Genomic DNA, 22,349 nt, shown 5'->3' on the forward strand with positions numbered 1-22,349 from the left:
GAAGACACTACCTACAATACAGCAATAGGAAGGGGTTTTACTCTTTTGATTTGACAGGTGTTCATTTGTAATGACTGGGATATTATTTATTATGTGTCTGTACATCATCCAGGCAGTTTACATAATTTTCATATTTGGCACACATTCAACCTATACCAAAGATTCCTCTAAGGAGACTTACCGAAGAGTCATTGTTGGGTATGAGCACATGCACATGCTAGGCAGACAGGTTTATACACACAAGTACCATGCAAGAAGGGAGCAGGCTACATATAGTATGTTTATTGTGCACTGCAGGTGATGCTAGATATGCCATAGAGCTCTGGTTGATGGCTCCCATATGCAACCCTCAGACCATATAGGGAATAGCTTGGAACACAGCCCATGCAGAAACATGGAGTATGTGTTTGGAGTACTGAGATGACACTTCCTTTGTCTAGGCACCTTATGGGGGCATTACAATATAGGGCGGGCATCTCTAGTAAGAATTTGGTTGCATATGTCATTTTGTACTTCAGGGCATTGGACAATCAGTTGAAGCAGCAGATGAACACCTTGGCAGGATCTTCCATACCAGCATCAGAGGAACAGGGTAGAAGATTGGAGGAGGGACATGCAGGCACAGTACTACAGCCAAGGCAGAAGTGGGCACAATCCATTACATCACTAACAAAGGGCTGCCTTACTTTTTCTACTGAGGACTTTCACTTCAAAAAAAATTCTTTGTCTGGTACCCCATTTTTACATTAAGTCTTCGTCTCCACTCAGTAAACTCATCCATCCTTCTCTGGGGGAGCTCATCTTCAGCATTTTTTATTTCACTCTGATATAGCATGGGCCGAGCATTAGGTGTGCTGCTGTCATCCATGGTGTCTGGGGATTTTTGCATGGCTTATAGTGCCTCCTTATGTGCCTACCATTAAGTTACCAATGGCTGGGCATGAGAAAACTACAGCATACATAGTACCTTGGCCATGAGGAGGGCATATCCTGCTATCTATACTACACCCATCCTGATGTCTATCATTCTGTGAGTTCTAGTTCCTGCTAAATCTACACTAGAGAGACATCAGCACACACACTTCCTCCCTCCCAGTATAGGAATGCCTCCACAAACTCTGTCACGCACCCGAACTACTAATCAAACTCATGTTACCTGCATCACCTATGTTGTAGTCGGGGCTTAATTCCTCTTCACCAGTGGACTGGCCACTTCACAAATGTAATGTTGCTGTGGTTTACACCCCATTACAGTGGGTTAATGCTGTGATACCCACATGCAGTCATGGGGTATTGCTATTATACAATGATATTATTTAAGAAAGAAATTGCTTACCCTTCTTAAATAATGTCTTTGTATAATGGCGCTGTAGTGTTCTTCCACGTTTGCTGATGATGTACTGCACATGCATATGGGAATTTTGTTCCCACACTTGCACAGTACATCAGTGCAGTACAGGAGAAGCCATGGAGAAAAGAGAATCTTTCTTGCTGTTTTTTTTCTATAGAATGCAAGAAATCTAGACCAAGCCCAACCTAATGGGGGACAAAGGTTCAAAAATAGGGACAGGTTTTAAATGTTACTCTTGTAAAGTTTGAAAGTTCCTAAGAAAGCAAAAACTTGGACATTCTGTGAAAATCCAAGCAGGTGAGAGGTACGAGAGTCTGTCACAATTTTAGGAGGCACAGTGCAGAAATACAAGGAAAAATCAGGTACATTTTCTGTTTCTTTAGTTTTGCAGAATGTACCTGATTTTTCTAGTACTTTAGTCTGTCCTGTAAGCATATCCTAGTAGAAAAGTTTGGCCACTCAATGGTACTTCATTAGACAGGCTTTTTTTCTGTTGGTATATGATCAATTTACAATGGGCACACTGGTTGGCCTGTCCAATCAGTGTGCAATTTTTTGAATGGCAATGACCGTTATCATATAATTTAAGTTGGGAGTACAGAATACAGCCCGTCCCCCACACTGCAATGTATTTCAGTCTTTGTTTTGACTTTTGTTGATGTAGAGGATGCTGATGAACAAAAAAACTGCAACAGTTCTACATCCAGGGGATATACATATATTTTTAAGGGAATCTGTGGGGGTCTGGGTGTGTTACATGAAATACCTTGTGCTGTAATATTAGAGAATAAGTTTCATGATGAGTGGCAAAGCCACAAGTCAAGAAATTGAGTTTTGTAGTCTGACAGTGTGAGATGTTTCATAATTTACAAAGATTAGACACCTGTATATCCGCCTAGCCATTTAATTCTACTGTCTTTATTTAATTAGAGTGACAATTTTCTATTCATTTCAGTCATATGCTAATTTGTATAAATTGTGTATTGAACTGTTTTAAGTAGTTTTTGTAAAACTTTTTGCATGTACGGTCTCATGGGTATTTACTCGACACTCAATGTGGCTTAATTTTTATGGTGGCAGGTATATTTTTGTATTATTTTATTAGTACAGTGAGGGGTACATTATGATTTATTTGTTTTATAGCTTAATTATGTTTCCACATGGTACAATTTTACTTAGTTTAGTTATTCAGGATGGTTCTGTTTTGTCAGTGATGTTAATTTTGACTAGCTTATTGTAATTATGTTTTTACTTTAGCTTTTGCAAATTCTAGCTTTCTTTTTTAAATTAAGGTCATAGTAGCGCTCTAAGAGTTTGATTAAGGTTGGGGCATTTGCTTTGGGAGTGTATATTTTGTATGTTTACTGTATAGAGTATGCATAATTTTACTTTTCCTCTTAGGTTAACTTTTAGAGTTATGTTCCTGATTGACTGGGGTGTTTGTGATGGCACACATAGGATGTACATAAAACAGAAGAGTTATATTTTGAAATGCGATTCATGCATGGATTTACTACACCTTGCTAAGTATATCACTGGAATCTCTCTCTCTCTCTCTCTCTGTATATATATATATATATATATATATATATATATATATATACACACACACACACACACACACACACACACACACACACACACACTTATCAATAGTCACCCCCAACTGTACACCTCTGGGACTCTCCCTGATGACTTAAGTGATCACCTTCTTACCTATATAAAGCCATCATCCCCCACCAACCCATACTCAGAATGATAAGAAACAAAAAGAACTTTAACTTTGCCAATTTCCAACAGGAACTAAACTCATGTAAATGGTCAATTCTAAAACACCTCCCCTTAGAGGAAGCAGTTGTATATTTCAACAACAGATTCCTTGAGATCCTTGACTCTCATGCACCTGTTCGCTCAATAAGAATAAAGGCAAAAACTGCGCCATGGCTTTCCAAAGAGTCCAAACTAAAAATCACCCTTAGAAACAAAGCATGGGCATTATGGCATACTACAAAAGACCCCCAAGATCACATTAAATATAGCCAATCAAGGAAATGAGACTAAAAACTCCATTTTACAAGACAAAAAAAACTACTACTATAATCGACAGCAAATAAATCAAAACAACCCTCAGAAGTTTTGGGCAGGTTTAAATAAACTATTACATCTTGGACAAACTTCCACCTGACCCCTGTACCCACCATTGATAAACCACCTGGAGAAGTCTCAGACAGTTTTAATTGATTCTTTACAAAGACAATCCAAGCCCTAGCTAGCCAACTTCCTCCAAGCTCCCCTGGCCCGGAGGACACCGCCCCTAGTAACCAACTCTCATTCAGATTCCAACCAGCTGCCACTTCACTTATCCATACCTTGATCAAAAAATTAAAACCAACTACTGTCTCTCTGCTGATCTACTCCCTGCTGAGTATCTACAAAAAGCAGCTGATGCCATTGCTTACCCCATCTCTATACTAATCAATTGAACCATAGTGGAAGCCAAAATCCCCACCATCTGGAAAATATCCTATGTAATCCCACTTCACAAAGGAGGTAGCTCTACTAAACTATCTAATTATAGGCCAATAGCTATACTATCTCCACTTGCAAAGATTATGGAAAACTGTATTCACAGACAACTGCTGCACCTCCTAATTCAGAATAACATTATGGGAGATTCCCAGCATGGCTTCCGTCCTCACCACAGCACTACTTCAGCCCTCCTAGCCTTCTCCAACACCATAAACCATAATCACAACAATAATAACATATCCTCTGCCCTCTTCTTGGATCTCTCCAAGGCATTTGATATGGTTGATCACCAACTTCTAATCCACACCCTGAAAAAATTCTGTCTAAATACTAAAGCCCTTCAATGGTTCCAATCTTATCTGAGTGGCAGACAGCAGGCTGTCCTTTGGCAAAACAGACTATTTAACCTCCTACCCAACTCCCTTGGTGTACCCTAGGATTCTATACTAGGGCCCCTTCTGTTCTCCATTTTCATCAAAGACCTTTATACTGTTATCCCAAAAGTCAGCTGTATCCAATACGCTGACGACTCCACCCTGATCTGTTCGGCCACATCTCAAACAGAACTATGGTCAGCTACCCAGAACACCTTCAACATAATAGAAAACTGGATTTCTGGTCATCGTCTGATCTTAAATCCTAAAAAAGCAAAACTGTTACTTTTCTCACCAACTCATAGGTCTACTGTATTTACCTTTACCATAAAATCCAATAATGGCACTATAATCTCCCCAGACATCTCTATAAAACTACTAGGTGTTATCATAGATAACAATCTTAAATTCGACCTGCATGTTAATCAAACCATCAAAACCATCAATAAAAAACTAGGGTCACTTTACAGGATAAAAGCCTTCTTAACCCCACCTGCTAGAATTGCCATAGCTCACTCTCACCTACTTTCAACTCTTCTGTACGCATCCCCTCTACTCTCTAATATAAACAAGTCTGTCCTCAACAAACTCTCTATCTGCTACAACCACATTGCCAGATTTGCCACTGGTCTGCCTTATAGGACACACCACTGTATCAATCTAAACTAGCTTGGGTGGCTAGAACTGCCCATCTTGATCCAGTATAACCAATTGATTATAGCATATAAAGTCCTTTACAATCCAGACAATACTCCTGCACTAAAATACATTATCACCCCCTATAACAATCCCAGACCTCTTTGATCTTCTAACAGACTGCTAGTTCAGATGATCAAAACTAATAACTTAGCCAATGACTCTCTCTTTGCCAACTCTGCAGGTAGATCCTGGAACTCACTCCCAGCTGATATTACTTTACTTACCACCCTGAGTCAATTTAAGATAAGACTCAAACAATATTTGACACTAAACTGGCTATGTCAGTGTATCAAACCAGACTAACTCTCCTCTACTATGAGTTAATAACTATAATTTAGCATAGTTGTGTTACTTAATCCGGACTTACACCCAGGATTATCTCTAACCTTGGAATTTGTATAACCTGTTAAGTATGTAACTACTGTATATATTGTATATGTAATCTTAACTGCTTATCTTGGAGCTTTTCTCCCCGGACCTCCACTGAAAATGGACATGAATCCAGTCGGACTATCCCAGTCAACAAATGTAAAATAAATTAATTTAAATAAATATATCTCTCTCTCTCTCTCTATATATATATATATATATATATATATATATATATATATATATATATATATATATATATATATATATATATATATATATATATATATATATATATATATATATATATATATGTGTGTTTGTGTGTATGGATCTACTTTAAAAGGTCGACACTCATACAACTGACATCCATTTTCACGAGATGAAAATCCCGAAAGCTGAAATACCCGAATGGCAAATTTTTCCCAGGATAAGTAAACACTTGCCCAACATGCCCTTTTCTCCACTGTAGTGTGATCCCGGAGTTGGTATATATAGTTGGGGGAGGAGGAGGGACATGTGTTTCATTTAAGTTCGGGCAAGTGTTTACTCACTCTGGGAAAAGTTTGCCATTCAGATATTTCAGCTTTCACGATTTTTGTTTCTTGAAAATGGATGTTGATTATATGAGCTTCGACCTTGCAAAGTATATATATATATATATATATATATATATATATATATATATATATATATATATATATATATATATATATATATATGTATATATATGGGTCCACTTTGTAATCTCGAAATACTGAATTACCGAAATTCAGTATTTCGAGACCACAATGCTGAAAGCCCATAACAACGAAAGTTCAAAATCCCAAGTCTGACAAACCCGACAGAAATGGATAAATGCAGAAAGTGTCCAGTAAATGGTGTGCAGAGCATACCAAGTAAACATGGCGTCCATGAGTTATGCTGCACCAGGAACTATTCGGGATGTGTACGAAACCACAGTCTCACAGAAAGGGAAGAAAGTCCTAATACTGGAGGGGTACGTCTTCCATCTGGAACGGAAAGCGCCCGAGAGGAAATACTGGTGCTGTAAGTGGAAGTCCACCATGCAATTTAAAGGTAGGCTAGTACCTGTGAGTGTTGCAAATGGTGAACAGTTAACTAGTTCTGTAGGGCACAATCACAGTGGTGATCCCGTAGAGAAGGAGAAGTATGAGCCCTGCAGTGAGCTGAAACATAGGGCTGTAGTGTCCAGAGATGCTCCCTGCCTGTTAATTAAAGACGCGTTAGCATCTACATCAGTAGACATAATGCCTGACCTGCCCAGCAGACGTGTCTTACTGCAGCAGATAGGCAGAGTCAGACGTAAACACTCAACAGCCACATACAACCCAGAGTTAACCCTCCGTGACCTAAATGTGCAGGACTACCCTTTGAAAACCGGCACCTTTGTGCAAGAGAAAGTCATGGATACAACAGGTGACACAACTGTCCTTGCCTTCAGTACAGTGAACAACCTCTTTGACCTTAGCCAAACCACCATCTGGCTAATGGATGGAACCTTCTTCTATAAGGGGCTGATGTGTAGGCAGTTATACAGTATCCATGAACACGTATGTTATGGTGGTTACAGCAAGTCCATCCCATTACTGTACTGCCTTATGAGCAGGAAATCCCTCAAATGCTACCATGCGCTGTGGCACTGTGTTTTCAGGCTTTTGGCAGATCAGGGCTTTGAAACTAACCTACAGTATGTTATGTGTGATTTCAAGATAGCCGCGATGAAGAGCATACGGCTTAACCTGAGTGGTGTTAAGAGCAAGGGGTGTTTATTCCACTTTGGAAGTAACATGTGGCACAAGATACAACAAATAGAGCTGGCTCCATTATACAATAGTAGCATGCCCTTCCAGCTGGCCATTAAGTCACTGGTAGCTCTAGCATTCTTGCCAGAGGAGGACGTGATTGAGGCATTTAATGCATTAAGGGAGACCTTTCCTGCAGAGGGTTCTGAGGTATTGAAGTACTTCAGTGATTGGTACATTTATGGGAAGCAAAGGAAGTTTGCTACCCATTCTGCAACCTATAGCAGGTTTCTGCCTTTGTTCCCTGTGTCTTTTTGGAATATCTGTGACCTGAATACACTATTCCTACCGAGGACCCAGAATTCGATAGAGGCATGGCATTGCTGCCTTAAGTGTCTGCTGGGGAGCAAGGCAACTGATTTGTGCGTACTACTTACTACATTGGCCAGGGAACAAGACAGGGTGGATGATCTGAGGAAACGCCTTGATAGTGGCTGTCCCCCCTCCCCCAAGAGGCAGCATTTACTACAGAGGCATACCCAGTTCCAGAGGGTACTGGCTAGCAAGGATAGCTACAGCACACAGGACTTCCTGAGGGCTATTGCAAGACTGCTACAGATGTAACATGGTGGCCAATGTCTGCTGTGTGAAGGAGTGATGAAATTGTCTGCAACTGTGCTACCACAGGTGTATAGCATGGACTGTGCAATCAGAAGTGTGTTTTTGTGTTCCGTATGGTGATTGGGTACAACGCTTTGCACTAATAAAGGTCTGTGTCATGTTTTTGAGATTTTGATATATGTGTGTGGTTGTGTTTAGGGCTTTTGTTTGTGTTTATAGCTTGTTTGTGTGTTTGTGTGTTTACTTTGTCGGTGTTTAGTGCTTCAGTGTTTACAGGCTTGGTGTTTTGTGTTTCGGAACTCGGTGTTTCAAGGCTCGGTGTTTCAGGGCTTGGAATGGTAGACATTTGTTGTTATGGGCTTTCGGCATTGTGGACCCATATATATATATATATATATATATATATATATATATATATATATATATATATACACACATATATATATGGTTACAGTACATTTTGTGAAACATTGCTTTATTCAGCAAATACTAGGGGTGTTTGAGACTGCTGAACATTCAAATAGTTGAATGATAGATATCTTGAAGATTTCTTTAAAAGTGGTGAGTGAGCATTGCGAGGAGGTCAGAGTGTGTATGTGTGTGTTTTTATTTTGGGTTAGGGTTAGGTAAGGGTACAGGTGTGTATTTGTATGTGAGTGTGTGTTTTAGGGTTATAGTCAGGGTTAAGTAAGGGGTTAGTCCTTATGTTTATAGTGTGTGTTGATGCACGTTTGTGTGTATGAGTATGTCTTGTGCTTTGACAGTGTTACAGGAAGGTTTTTTTAAGGTACAGTATGGGGGTAGGTTAGGTTTGGGTCAGGGGCGAGGGCAGGATTAGGGTCGGCATGCATTACAGAGGTGATGCTGGGGGGCAATGCTGCCACTTACCAAGACAATGTCATAATATACACTGAGGATTGTGAAGTTGTTCTAGCTAACATACAGGCTGTGTTAGACTCTCTGAGACAAGCCAAGATGACAATCAGTATCCTCCAAAAGCAAGTTAGGCATGACAGATATAAAATATTTGGGATATAAAACCAGTCAGATAACTGTCAGGACCAAGAAAGAAAAGCTAGAAGCAATAAGGATTGGGTTGGTTAACTGGGTACTATCAAAAACTTGTACCCCAAGAGATGAGGTATTCTACTATTGGGAGGGAATACTTTGCAATCTCATCACTGATGTATTATCCCCTTGAGATGGGCTTTACATTAATTACAGACCACAGTGCCCTAATGTAGTTACTCAAGTAACAACTACATTTTGCATGTTGGCACTCTCTTTACAGCAATTTTAATTTACTATAAAAACATTGGTTAGGCTTGACCCATCATGATGCAGATGACCTGTCTAGTGACTGCACCCCGTGTAGTGGGCCTGAATTCAAGGCTTTCATCTTATTTTATTTATTATTTATTTATATTTGTTTACTGGGATAGTGCACTGATGTTAATGGACCATTTATAGGCACATCCTGGGTGACTGGATCACATAAGAGATGGACAAACATATTTACAGATACTCAGATATACTATAAAACATATAAATATCTAGAATTGCAAAAGTATGCTACAACATTAAGTTCAAGGAGTAGTTCACAAAGTTAAAACATGGATGAAAAAATGGAATTATGCCCATCAGACCTTTTTGGATAAGATATAGCCATAAAGACTGAGATGGCCTATGCCTCATAGATAGCAGTATATAATGATATAGAGGAGTGTGAAGACATTAGAAGAGGCAAGAAAGAACCATTACAGGAAAGGATACCATGGGGAGAAGACAGAGGAATGGAGAGAGAGGCATGCAGAGGGAAGAGTGTGAAAGAAAGGAGAGAAGTATGAGAGATGCAAAGAGAAGAGGGAGGTAGGATGAATGAGAGGCAGTAAGTGACGGGATGATGAAATGAGATAAAAGGGGATAAAGGGGTGTGAGAGAGCTGAGGGGTTCATGTAATGTGACCTGTGTGAGTGCATCTGGACTTTGTTTGAGTTAAAAGGTTTCCTTGGGCTGTTGTCTGGAATCCAAGTACATTTGGATGCTCTGACAGAGAATGGAATGAAGTCCATTAGTTTAGGTGCTTAGTCAGTGCAATGAAGTTTAGTTTTTGATGTTATTAGGGTGGGGTGAGATTGAGAGATACCCCTGAAGGTATATGTGGGAAGTTTGGTGAAAAGTTAATGAGGGAGAGGGGAAGAAATCCCAGGTGAAAGGTACTATATGCATTAGTGATCCTAGTAGGAGGTTGGTTGTGAAATGTACTGGGAGCCATTTGGCTTTGGTGAGAGTTAGACAGTGGTGTTTGCCAGGTGGTAGCATTTTTCTGTGAGTCTGACAGCTATTATGGGTAGTTCATATCTGTTTAAATAACAAGAAGATGTAAGAAAGCATGTTTATTTTCTCAATATGAAGTGAGTGACATAATGTAAATAACACTGATGTAGAATGTGGTAAATAGTGTACAAAATTATATTTCTTTAGGATAGTCAGCTACATTTCTGTATTAATTAAGGTTTCCACAAGAGCTATTGTTAACGAGCAATTACTTCATTAAAGTGCAATATAAAAGAATGTTAGAGAAGTTGACTTCTTGGTGCAGGGAGAGCTTGTGCGTGCAACAGTCGTTCTGAGGAGTGTGTTGCAGCATAGGAGAAGACAATACAAAATAAGCCAAAGAAATCAGGACTTCCTACACAAGGAATTCAGAAAGCAGGAAGCATGATTTAAAAAGTCTTTAAACTGTGTTAAAACTGATATGAAAGCCTGTGTTTTTTTTCTGTTCAAGATTCAGCAGCAATGTTCTTTCCTGCTGTTCAATAAGCCTTCCTTATTTTTTGGACTGCTTGTCTCTGCTGCTTTATTTTATAATATGAGTCACACACACACACACACACACACACACACACACACACACACACACACACACACACACACACACACACACACACACACACACACACACACACACACACACTATTTCAATATCACATTCCCCAGTACTTTCACCTTCTGCTGCAGGAATAAAGAAAGCAATCATATAGAATTAAGACAAAGAATGTCTCTTCTTTTAGTTTTACTTTAATGAAGAAAACCATCCATCACTGTCTGTTACATACAATATTTGAGCTATAAAATAAAACTGTAAGAGCAATACTAACCTTGGTGTTAATGCACAAATTATTAAGATTGTCAGATAGTAGATGGTCATCTAAATCCTGATTTCTTACAGCATAGCTTCCAGCTATTTAATTAGGGTCCCAGTGTTCTTTATCTGCATGAACAGTTGTGGTCTATGACTCAGTATATCCCTTATAGCCAAACTGTAATACATTTCACTGCCAGTTTTAAATGAAGTGCAAAATGCCACGACACATTAAGTATCAAGCAATACAATTCAGTGGTGACCCTGGGGCAGAAGGGAAAAAGAAACTTGCAGGTAGGATCGTAGTGTTCTATAATGGATAAGTGATTTTAAAATGAGAAACACCATGCTACTAGCAGGAAGAAATTACCATTTGTATCAGACTGTTATGTTTTCAGCTGTTCACCCTGTGTCTGCCCTTTAACAACCTTTTAACATGTTTAAAATAATCCTGACAGTGACAAAACAGAAATGCATTTGGACGTTTTACTGGGCCAGTCCATTTAAGTTATAAAACTGGATCTGCAGTAAGTATGCCCACCATTATGAACCTGTAGGGAAATACCAGCTGAAAAACATGTACATCATGGTGTGACAGAACCTACAGCCATCATTTACCTGCATCTGAAAGGCACTTTTATGACAGCATATTTTTGCAACAAAACTGCTAATCTTCCTATTGTCTTGGCGTATGAAAAATCCAAAAACATTTGGAAGAACAGTAACTTATTAAAAGGGATAGGTAAGTTTTTGTGTTACAGTACATGCTATATGGATGTATCTGTCAACAGAATTACTATATGACCATTGAAGCACTTACAATATCAGCTGATAAGGAATGTTTAGCTGCAGCTGAACCCATTTTTTATATTTCCTTTGCATTGTGTTGAAGGTGCAGTTTTTGCTAAGGAAGATTTTTCATTCATCTCGTAGACAGTTATTCAGCTATGCAGTGCATCTTAATTCCCTCTTCACAAAGACTGTTACAGGTATCCAAGACCCTTCCTATGAAATACACCTGCTGACATCACTGTCTTCTCCTTCATATACTTGGGCCCACTTATTCCTGAGACCCTTCTCCTCTAACGATGTTGCCTTCATAGACTCTGTTATCTGTCCTGAGCTACCTAAGTGCTGGTATTACATCCCACATTCCCTCCTTCCATACATATTAGTTCCTTATGCCGCTGCTGGAGACTAACCCTGCATGATTCTTCTTACAGTCTTTAGGGCCTCTGGTCATGGCTGAGGTTTTACAGTCTCTAGGGCCTCTGGTCATGGCAAAGTATTTCATTTGAGCTGCTACAACTACCCTGAAAAAATCATCACAAGCAATTATCACCGGTGACCCTGATTTTTAAATATTCCAGGAAAAATACCTCTACATTCCAAAGCTAGGCTATCTGAATATTAGGAATATATGGGATTTTCATGGAATTCGTCATTTTAAGATGGAGAACTCCTTCACCACAACCTATAGTTCCTCGCTTATTTACTACTTATAATACTGTAAGCTAACTTTATTGAGTTGTCTGTATATATAATCTGCTTTAATTTTTGTGTCTTCCCATGCTATCATAACAATAGTAACTGACAATGTGTCCAAGATTATTTATGCCTAGATAAACGTGCAGGCACACACACACACACACACACACACACACACACACACACACACACACACACACACACACACACACACACACACACACACACACACACACACACTCACTCACTCACTAGAAGTTTCTTATGAAATTACACGTAAACATCAGAGGTATAATTCCTAGATTTCATCTCATGAAAATGGAATTCCATTTTTATGATAACTGTAAACCAGTGTCCTGGAGTATCATGTGGTGCTAGGGGGCTCCTCGAGAGAAAATGGGAATGAATGTTGTTTCACACCTGTTCTCTATTTGCCTTGCACTGATGCTGGAACAGATGGTGACTGAGAGGTTCATAGGTTCACCTTTTAGGGTTTTAGTTTACTATGCCCTGTCTGAGTAGTACAAGAAATGGAGCCTCTGGATTATGAATCTGTCCCTCAGCATGTCCCTATTTATTTCTGTGTTGAGGTTTAGTCCTTGTGTTCGTAGCTCTAGATGGATTTGGATTTTCTGAGGTGGAGCATGTCCATTAATTTTCATTTGGACATGGCCTTGTATGGTGAGGAACTTTTGGGGTCTTCCAACTGCTGCTGGTGGTGAGATGAGATACATCCCAAATGGGGGGGTAATCATTCAATCATTGGTCTGAAGAGAGAGGGGCAGGGCAGGGGCACCTCTCTATCTAGATGTGAACCCCTTCATGGAAAGCAATAAGGCAATAAGGGTCTCCCTAACCACTTTGGCAATGTGGTGGTCAAAAAAAGGTGTTACCTGTCTCTGTCCCTCTGTCCCTGATTACCCCCCTCTTCCGAGGTCCCAGGACTGAGCCTTGTAGGATCCAATGTCTGAGCCTTATACTGAGATGTTATGGAGGCTACACTGCTGTCATTTTGGACTAACTCTGAGCAGCTAAAGTTTTGCTAGTATGATCAGAGATGCCTTTGTTTATGGCTGCATGATCCATGCATTCTTGAAGGTGCCCATAGAAGGCATTTGCAAAAGTTCTTCACTGGGTTCCTGAGTTAACCTGATAGTGCTGGGGTGCTCTCAGGTAGAATGACACCAGTAATTAAGCCAATTGTTAAAACTGATCATTTTGTCTTTGTACTGTGGCATCATTCTTGGTGTGGGTAAGATGCTGCTCAGGGTCAGGGTCATCCAGCCCTGGGGCTACATAATCATCAGAGCTCCTCCTCTTCTTTTCATGTAGTCCAACAATGACTGAGTCAAATTTTTACTTGCTGTGGAGTGACCTGAGTGCTCAGATAGAGTATAGGCTGTTAGGTGCAAGGAATACCAATGACACAAACTTAGATGAGTGTGCAGCCTTTTCCCTTCATTGTTCTTGTTTTTTGAAGTCTCTTCTTCCTCCCTGCTACTTAACATTGTAGCAGCTGCTAAAGTCGTCCCCCTAGCTGATTGTGGTAATGTATTCCTCTACTATCATCACAGTCCTGAAATCCCTCCCTTCATCCTGGGAAGAGAGGTATCCACCAGAGCTCAGTCTTTCCCATCTTGGTCTGCCTGCAAGCCACCTGAATCTAGTCCTGAATTCACATCTTTAGCACTGCATGCAGAATCCTAGCCTCTTCACAAGTGGTCTATCTCAATTTCCCATTTCTGCTTGGTAATGTATCTTTTTATGCATCCTCAGATCCCCCAAACTTCCCTTTTCTCATTGACACACCACATTTAGATCCTCTGATGCAGTTGCATTTCCTTCATTTTCCATTTCATTTACTAATAGTAGAGCAACCTCTGCCCCTAACACATACTGGCTCCTTGTTTTTTGCTATTCTGGTACATTATTTTGTAATTCTTTTCACTAAAATTTGGCAGCCACAGTTTTGAGAAGTCATTTTACATTATTAAGTTTCTTCTCATCCTGTTACCTCTACCTTTCCAGAAAATACAGCTGCAGATCCCTGTGCCATTTGCAAACAGACCTGCCTTTGCCTCCAGCCTTTCTACAATGTCACTGGTACAGACACTGAAGAGGACTGGACCCAGAGGTGAGCCTTATAATACATGCCTTATAAATCTTCCACCTTAACTTTCTTCTGTGTCTTGTTCATTCATCTTCAAATGTAACCTGTTCAGTGCTACAGGAAAACCAGAGTCTGCCCTGGCACTTAGCAGACTTGGTAGAAAAACAATCCTGAACTGGATGCATTTAGTCAATTTTTATCTAAGAGCACTATGCTTTTAGCCATCCCAGAGTTGGATACCATGCATATTAGTGACTATTTTGTGTGACGGTGTCTTAGACTGGCTAAAATCTAGGCAAGCTTCAGATTCACAGGAAAAGCTATCTATAGCTGGGACAGTTGTTACTCTGGGTAATCATCCACTCAATATCCCCTTCAACTATAGTTGAATGAAAAAAAAAACACATGCTTCATGGCAAAGAGCTACTGTGTTGCTACACAATAGTTTTTTTTTCTCTCTCTCTCCTGTAGAATCTATAGCTAACACTTACACAACAGGCAACATTTTAAATTATTTAGAGAGACCCAATGGTCTCTACATTAATTGCTACTACATACATAATTATAAGAAATCGCACTGATGTGTAATGAAATAGTGGAACCTTTCTAAAGTGCCAGTCATGCTCTCCAACAGCTTGCATTTGGGGTAGCACTCCCTTTGTCTCATCCCAGCTACTGCTTTGTCTATAGTCTCATATTTCCTATTTGATTAAGTTCTAATTTCCTGACTACAAGTGATGAAATCTACACTTACTTGTAGGTCATGTCCTTGTAAAGCAAATAGTGTGGGATCGCTGTTTCTGCAGTACTATTATGCACTGTACTGGGAATCTCTGCTTTCCTTGCTCATGTACAAGCATTAACTTAGTAGATAATATATGTCCCCACCATCTTGGTCAGCCACAACTAAATAAACACATCTAACCTCGAGTGTTCTTCCAGGATGTTTGTCATTAATACTAACAGTGAAGGTACCATACTAACAGTGAAGGTATATTAACCTCCCTTAATTGTTCTTGTGCCTCACACTACATTTCATATTTCCTAACATGAAATTTCTTAGTAATACAAGTGCATTTGCATTGTGAGGCAGTTGGTGCAGAAGATTAAAGCTCTGAGATGCTAATGAGCTACTTCTTGCAGTCAAGGGTACAGGGTTTGAGTCAGCAATGGTAAACTAACAAATGTATATCTTTTATCGTGTTTGTATAACTTATTTAAACTGCATAATACATAAACAGCTGAAAGCATATACAAATCTGGCAAATGCCAGATTTACAAAGGACTGGGTATGTGTTAATAGGTAATGAGTAAAGTTTCATAAGATCTTCACATGAAAAAAAATGTGTTATTACTTCTGACTTGTACATTATAAATTATGTGTAAATTATATACTCTTGAACTGTATAAGAAAATTAGTAAATATGTGCTGCATTCCTTTGTTAGCAGAGGTAAAGCTCAAATCCTACCTCTCTATACATAGATATGTAGTATTGCTGAGAAACTGACTCACTTACATGTTAACCCTTTCATAATGTGTTAGAGAGCAAACTAGCTGTCATTTAGTACCCACACATTCAGGGTTGGTGGCACACTGTCCTAGGACAGGCAGGTCATCAGTGGAAACGTATACTTTGATCATGTCCAAACTGATGTCAACAGGTTGTGACTGACTAAGATGGTGCATGTGCAAACTTAGAGCTGTCATGGACTCACCATATGGCATCCATATCCTCCAAAAGAATTTAACTCACACAAAAGTCTGGTGGCACAATCATGGTCTTAATTTCAAAGCAGAAAAATGCAGTATTGTTCTGTTTGGGAAGCAAATACACCCCTTTACTTACCTCAGATGCTGTCATAAGAGATCTAGGCATAACCACAGACTATGAACTTGCTTTTGGTCACCACATATCAACTTTAATTAGGAATTCCTTCTGCCTAGTGCTGTTAATAACTAAAGGCATATTCTCCAGATTTAAGGAAGTCACTATCCATCTCTATGCCTACCTTACCCAACCTCTTTGGCATGTATCTATCTATGAATATTGACCTAGCAGAAAAAATAGGGTTCCTATCACATAATCGAACTTGTAGAAGTTCGAACCTTATATGGTCGAGAACATAAGTTCGAACTTGTACAAGTTCGAGCGTTTCAACGGAAATCTCTGTAAGGGGAGGTTTCCTTTTTGTTGAATGGGGTGCGATCTTGGAGTTGGTATATTTAAGTAGCGGGGGGTGTGAGGGGTGCAGGGGGGCTTGCCCCCCAGCTTACAACAGTTTATTTTGTTTTTCCTTCTTTTTTTAATTTTTTTATTCATAGTCGAAGTTTTGTAACTTCAAACGGAATGGTTTGTACATTTCTTGTTTGAAGTTATAAAACTTCGACTATGCGATATAGACCCAAAAAATAGGATACTTCCTCACCAAGAAAATCTCAGTATTAACCCCATAAGCTACATGGAATATCTAAAAGACTATCACTCTCTTTCATCTCCTACAGACTTCTATATGGTCTCTACTTAGCCTACAAGGTGCAAAAAAAACCCCTATCCTATTTGACCTTTAACATGTTTCTAAAACAGGTAACATCCAGCAATACACATTCTGGGACTGTAAATATACAATGTAATACTAACCCAACATTATTTATTTATTTTATTTATTTAACATTTGTTTATCGGGAAAGTCTGACAAGGACAGAACCCATTTTCAGCAGAGGCCCAGGAAGAAGTACTCCAGATGCATGTTTTTGGAATGTTGGCGGAAACAGGAACACCCAGAGGAAACCTATGTGAATGTGGGGGGGGGGGCATGCAGACTCTGCAGAGAAGGCAGCCCAGCAGAGTCAAACCGGAGAACCTCTTGCTGTGAGGCAACAAAGCTACTGCTGTACCACTGCACTGCCCATGCTGGCAGGAAAGAAACCTCTCCCAAAGGATGTCATTGCTATAGGATAAAATTCATCTCCATATCAAAGTGGCTCCCTAACTTTCTTCAGAGTCATTCTGGATGAGAGGATGGGGATCTGTAAATTCTTGGCAGGTCTAGCTTCTAAGACCCTTATGAAGAGAAAGAGCAATTAGTGGGAATTGCAGTAGCTTGTCTCATAATGGCCTATTCTGCTGATAGCCTAGTATAAATCTGTGCACCTATTAGCCTACCTATCACACAGAAACACATTTCAGTAGTAAAGAAAACAATACCTGCATGGAAACTATCCATATATTTTACCTCCAGACCACAAGACCCAATATTCTAGAATGTAAGAATTTAAGAACTAAAGTCATGTAGGGAAAGCTACCATTCAGTGACCAAGTTATAACAGTGCATGCTATGTTTCTGCACCAGAGCATTAGATATTACTACATGGGCTCCTCTTAAAATGACAAAGTAACCACCATCATTCTCATCCAGGTGATTTGGGATGGTATTGGAAACACAGTGTTCAAACTCCAACGCATGAAGTATAACGGTAATACATGATGCATGTTCTATTCTAACATATTGCAATGAACCTGCTCTTTACTGACATTCAGCTTTCTTGAAGGTTAAGTCATCTGGTTTTATTATGTAAGTACCTACAGAGACCAGTGACTACTGGTTTATTCTCCTGAATGGAAACAGCAGCAGCTTTCAACATCCATTCCTGCTTCTTGATTATGATCCAGATATAAAATAAAGCTGCATGTTGTCTCTATTGTGAATGTTATAACTTTGTGATTTTTACCTGTATTTCACTCAGTGTGGTATAAATCTTTGTACACTTTGATTTTCCTTTATTCAATAGTTGCCTGCACTATGAAACTTTACTTAACAGCTTCAAGTGATTGAAATACATGGTGAACATTTACATTGGTCTATAAGCATTCTCCTCTGTAAAAGGGCAGAATTATCATAATAATATACTATATTTAAGTTCTATTTAAAAAAATAATAATGCAGCACTTTTCAGGGCTGTTTTTTAGGGGAGGTGGCTGACTAGCCACCACCTACTAAATCCATGCAACATTCTGCCATTCTGCCTTTTTTATAATTTGTTACTGATTTTGGAATCATTACAGTATAAAACATATGTACTAATCATATCACATAACATATATTATAAATTAAAATCTTTGTTTTCATTCTTTGCTTTAATAATTCATTTCAGTACTTATCATGACTATCCATTCTGATACCATATTATTTTTATTTCAGTGCTACTGAATTGCATGGCATTGGACCTTGCATATAATGCCTTCATAGGTTATCCTGATTTATGAATGCAATATAAACTCTAGACTCTCACATCTATAGTACTAAGGCATACATTCTATTGGTCTTTTCTGCTACTGCAAAAACAAAAAGAATAGATTTTGTCAAAATAGATAAAAATTCCATTATTCATCTACATCCTACCTTCCATTTTTGTGTTTGTTTTGTCATATACATATTCAAGGTAATCTTCATACTTCAGTTTTAAATAATTTATTTCTTATCTTACTAATTAAAGTCATTCTCTTATGATGCTTATCTGTGAAAGGTATTTATGTCTAACATCCTCATATTTCTCAAACAAAATAATGCTGCAGACACTTTTCTCCCTTGCTGCTCTCTTCCATTATGCTTGGCTTAATTACTTGTCTCATAATGCCTTTAGCCATCTGTCTTCTGAATAGGTGCAGTCTAGCTTCAGGACCAATGATTAGTGCAGATGACTGTCATCAAGTGAGCACGTCTCAGTTCATTTATCTTTCACTCCCAAATCATACCAGAAGACTCAACTTTGCAGTATATTGCATCAGGGCCATAACTAGGGTGGAGTGAAGGGATGAATGCTATCAGGAGGCTCAATGCAGGTGCCAATGGTGGAGACCTGCATTATTAACAACTGCATTTACAGCTCAGCTGAAGTGCTTAACATAAGACGAGTGTGTATGGTAGTAACTGTAACAGGTTGCTTGTTACAGTATTACAACTGGAGCAAGCAGTTTGCTAGAGTTGTAGGAATGTTTTTATTTATTTATTTATTTTAGCTCTTCAGTGTTTAAGCTTTGAGAAGAGCTTTGTTAGCTCTTTAACTTTGAGTTGAGGGGCACTAGTATTGGGATCTGCACAGGGTGTCAAATGAACCAACTAAGGTTCTATATTGTACCACTGCACTTGTATCCATTTCATTGTTTGGTTGACATTAGACATATAAGACAGGGGCTGCAAATGGGGATGTTCCTATTTGGTTTGAGTTGATCCCATGGAATAACCAAGAACATATGATCCTGTATATGTTATTTATTTATTTCTTATTTTTATCCTACATACATTCTCATTTCATCAATCCTGATATATGCTATAAGTTATGCTTTGCCTCTTCTAGTCCCCACATAACTTTTAAACATTCTGTCAAATTAACTTTTTTTATTATTACTTGTGGAATTCTGTTCTGGTGGCTGCTGTTTCTTTTGATTTCTCAACATTGCATCTTTCTTCTTCTAAAATCACAGTCTCAGCTAAGGATTCTATTTTTTCAGTTATCATTGAATAAATAAGATCTTCAGACCTGACAATTTCAATATTTTGTGTCGAACAACCTTATTCTTGCACTAAAAAATAATTGATCAACCTTGAAATATGAACTGACCAGTGAAGACAACCTGCCTTTTCAAACACTGTGAAACTTCTGCAAAATTTTGCCTAATGATGGCATCATTTAAAATGTACTCCATATGATATTCCTTACAAGGGAGTTTCACTGGATTTGCTTTGCTAAGCTATCTTCAATAATTGTAATCCAATGATGCGTGTGGTCTGAGAAGAATGAAACACTCATATGCTTGTGTGTGTGTGGAGGGGTATTGCTTTTGGTACTGAAAGCTGAGGGTTCAGTTCTCACACCAGGTAGATAGACTGCTACACTGTGGTGTAGTACAGTGGGTGTGTTACAGTCCTGATTGTATCACCATTCATATGAGATGTTAAACCCAGGTCTCATCTGCTTGAGTTGATAGATCAGGTGGATGTAAAAGATCCTATGGGGTCTATCGAAAAGTAGGGTTCACTTATTTATATGCAAAAAATACACTTATTCACAAAATATTTACATATTTACAAATGTTTACAAATGTACAGATATATAGATATACAAATCTGTTACATTTATTGATAATTTACTTTACAATCCTAATACATTTTCATCTCCATTAGATCTCAACTCTTTTTGTCATAACCACCATCAGATTTTAGTTAATATTATTGCTAAAATACATTTATCATTAAACATAATTTAATTTATTCCTTCATTCCATATAACTTATATAACATAAAATAACTTTGTATCTATTATTTTAACATATTCTTTATTTCTATTCTTATAATATACATATTTAATCATATCCATGTTTTAATTTATTCACTTCTTTTATATCTTTGAGAAAATCTTTTTTACATAGTTTTCCCCATAACTTTTTTATTCTTTAACATTTCAAAAACACGTGTTCCATAGTTTCTTCTTCTTGACAATGTAAACATATTCTATCACATTTTTATATGCCATATTTCCTTTTACTGGCAATTTATCTATTACCAGTCACCACAAAAATCTTGACATTCTACTTTCTTTTTTTTTTTTTTTTTTTTTCAAAACAGGTTTATTGTTTTAACATATAAGAGAAATATCATAACAATTTTATACAAGTAATTAAAAATAGGTATTATTATAATATTCAACAAAACAACTAAGGTATTTACAAAGACATCCACTACAATCAGATCAATTAATTAAACTAAAATACCATGCTATTGAAATTAAAATTTTTTTAACAAATTTTGTAAATTATCCCATACAATAAAATAAGATGTTTTTCTATTTGTTCTAGTCCTAATTGTGTTTATTTCCATATGGCACACTATATTCATAACATTTTTAAATACATTGAACGAAGGAGGTGTATCTGAAATCCAATTTCTAGTTATTATTTTCCTAGCCACTGCTAGAATAGACCATAACAAGGGAAGCTTAACCTTTTAACACTTTGAGGTACAGGTGTGTTGAATAATATAAGAGATTTAGAAATAATGAAATTATCTGTAAAAGAGCCTGCAAAATTCATTAATTGACTTCCAGTATTCTTTCAATTTTATACAGTCATAAAACATATGAGCCCAGTCAGCATTAATTTCTACATTACATCTCTTACATAGATTATCTTTATTATTTATTTTATTCATCATCAAAGGTGTATAAAAGATCTATGTAAAATTTCCATGTATAAAGTCTCCAGACCTATAAGCAGATTCCAATATATATTGTTTATCTTGTTGATTTGGTGGGTCCCCATTAATAGAAGTGAAATAATTCCAGTATGAATCTACACTGTAAAAGTTTCTTGTCTGATAACTTTATGTATGTATGAAAGTTTACCTTTATCAGAAACTTTATGTTGTAAATTTAATATCAAGTAATCAATCAGTGTTGGAATAGATTATTTAACAGTTATAGACATTAAATCTATTTTATTAATGAGATGTTGTCTAAAGGTCTGAACCTCTAACCAGCAAGTTTCTCTTAGATCAAATTCTTGTTTTAAGAAATCTAGATTTTTAACTTTATTATCAGATATCAACTGATACCAGTACTTTAGATCATTATCTATAGCTAAATGAGTTCCTTCAGAAGTAGATGACAAAAGCATACCCTGAGTATACATTATAGGAAATACAATAAAATTCCATTCCCTATACTTAGGGTGCATGAATATAAAGTTATGATAACTAATAATAATATTTAATGGGTAACAAACCATATGTTTAGGTGTAATAGGTGAAGTACAAAATTCCTTTAGTAACCATAACATGGAGTTATTTACAATCATATTTTTATGTGTTAAGGAGATTTTCATGAAGTGTATACTAATTAGCT

The 22,349-nt window shown here is 37.8% G+C and overlaps 1 protein-coding gene across 2 annotated transcripts in view; it reads left to right on the top strand.

Annotated features, from left to right (window-relative positions):
* The window catches only part of LOC122789865 (MAL-like protein), a 348,307-nt gene that overhangs the window by 172,752 nt on the left and 153,206 nt on the right, over positions 1–22,349 (top strand). The window lies entirely within an intron of this gene.

The sequence above is a fragment of the Protopterus annectens genome, chromosome 1.part2 (assembly GCF_019279795.1).
Source record: "Protopterus annectens isolate FY-2018-M chromosome 1.part2, PAN1.0, whole genome shotgun sequence".
In the NCBI taxonomy this organism is placed as follows: domain Eukaryota; kingdom Metazoa; phylum Chordata; order Ceratodontiformes; family Protopteridae; genus Protopterus; species Protopterus annectens.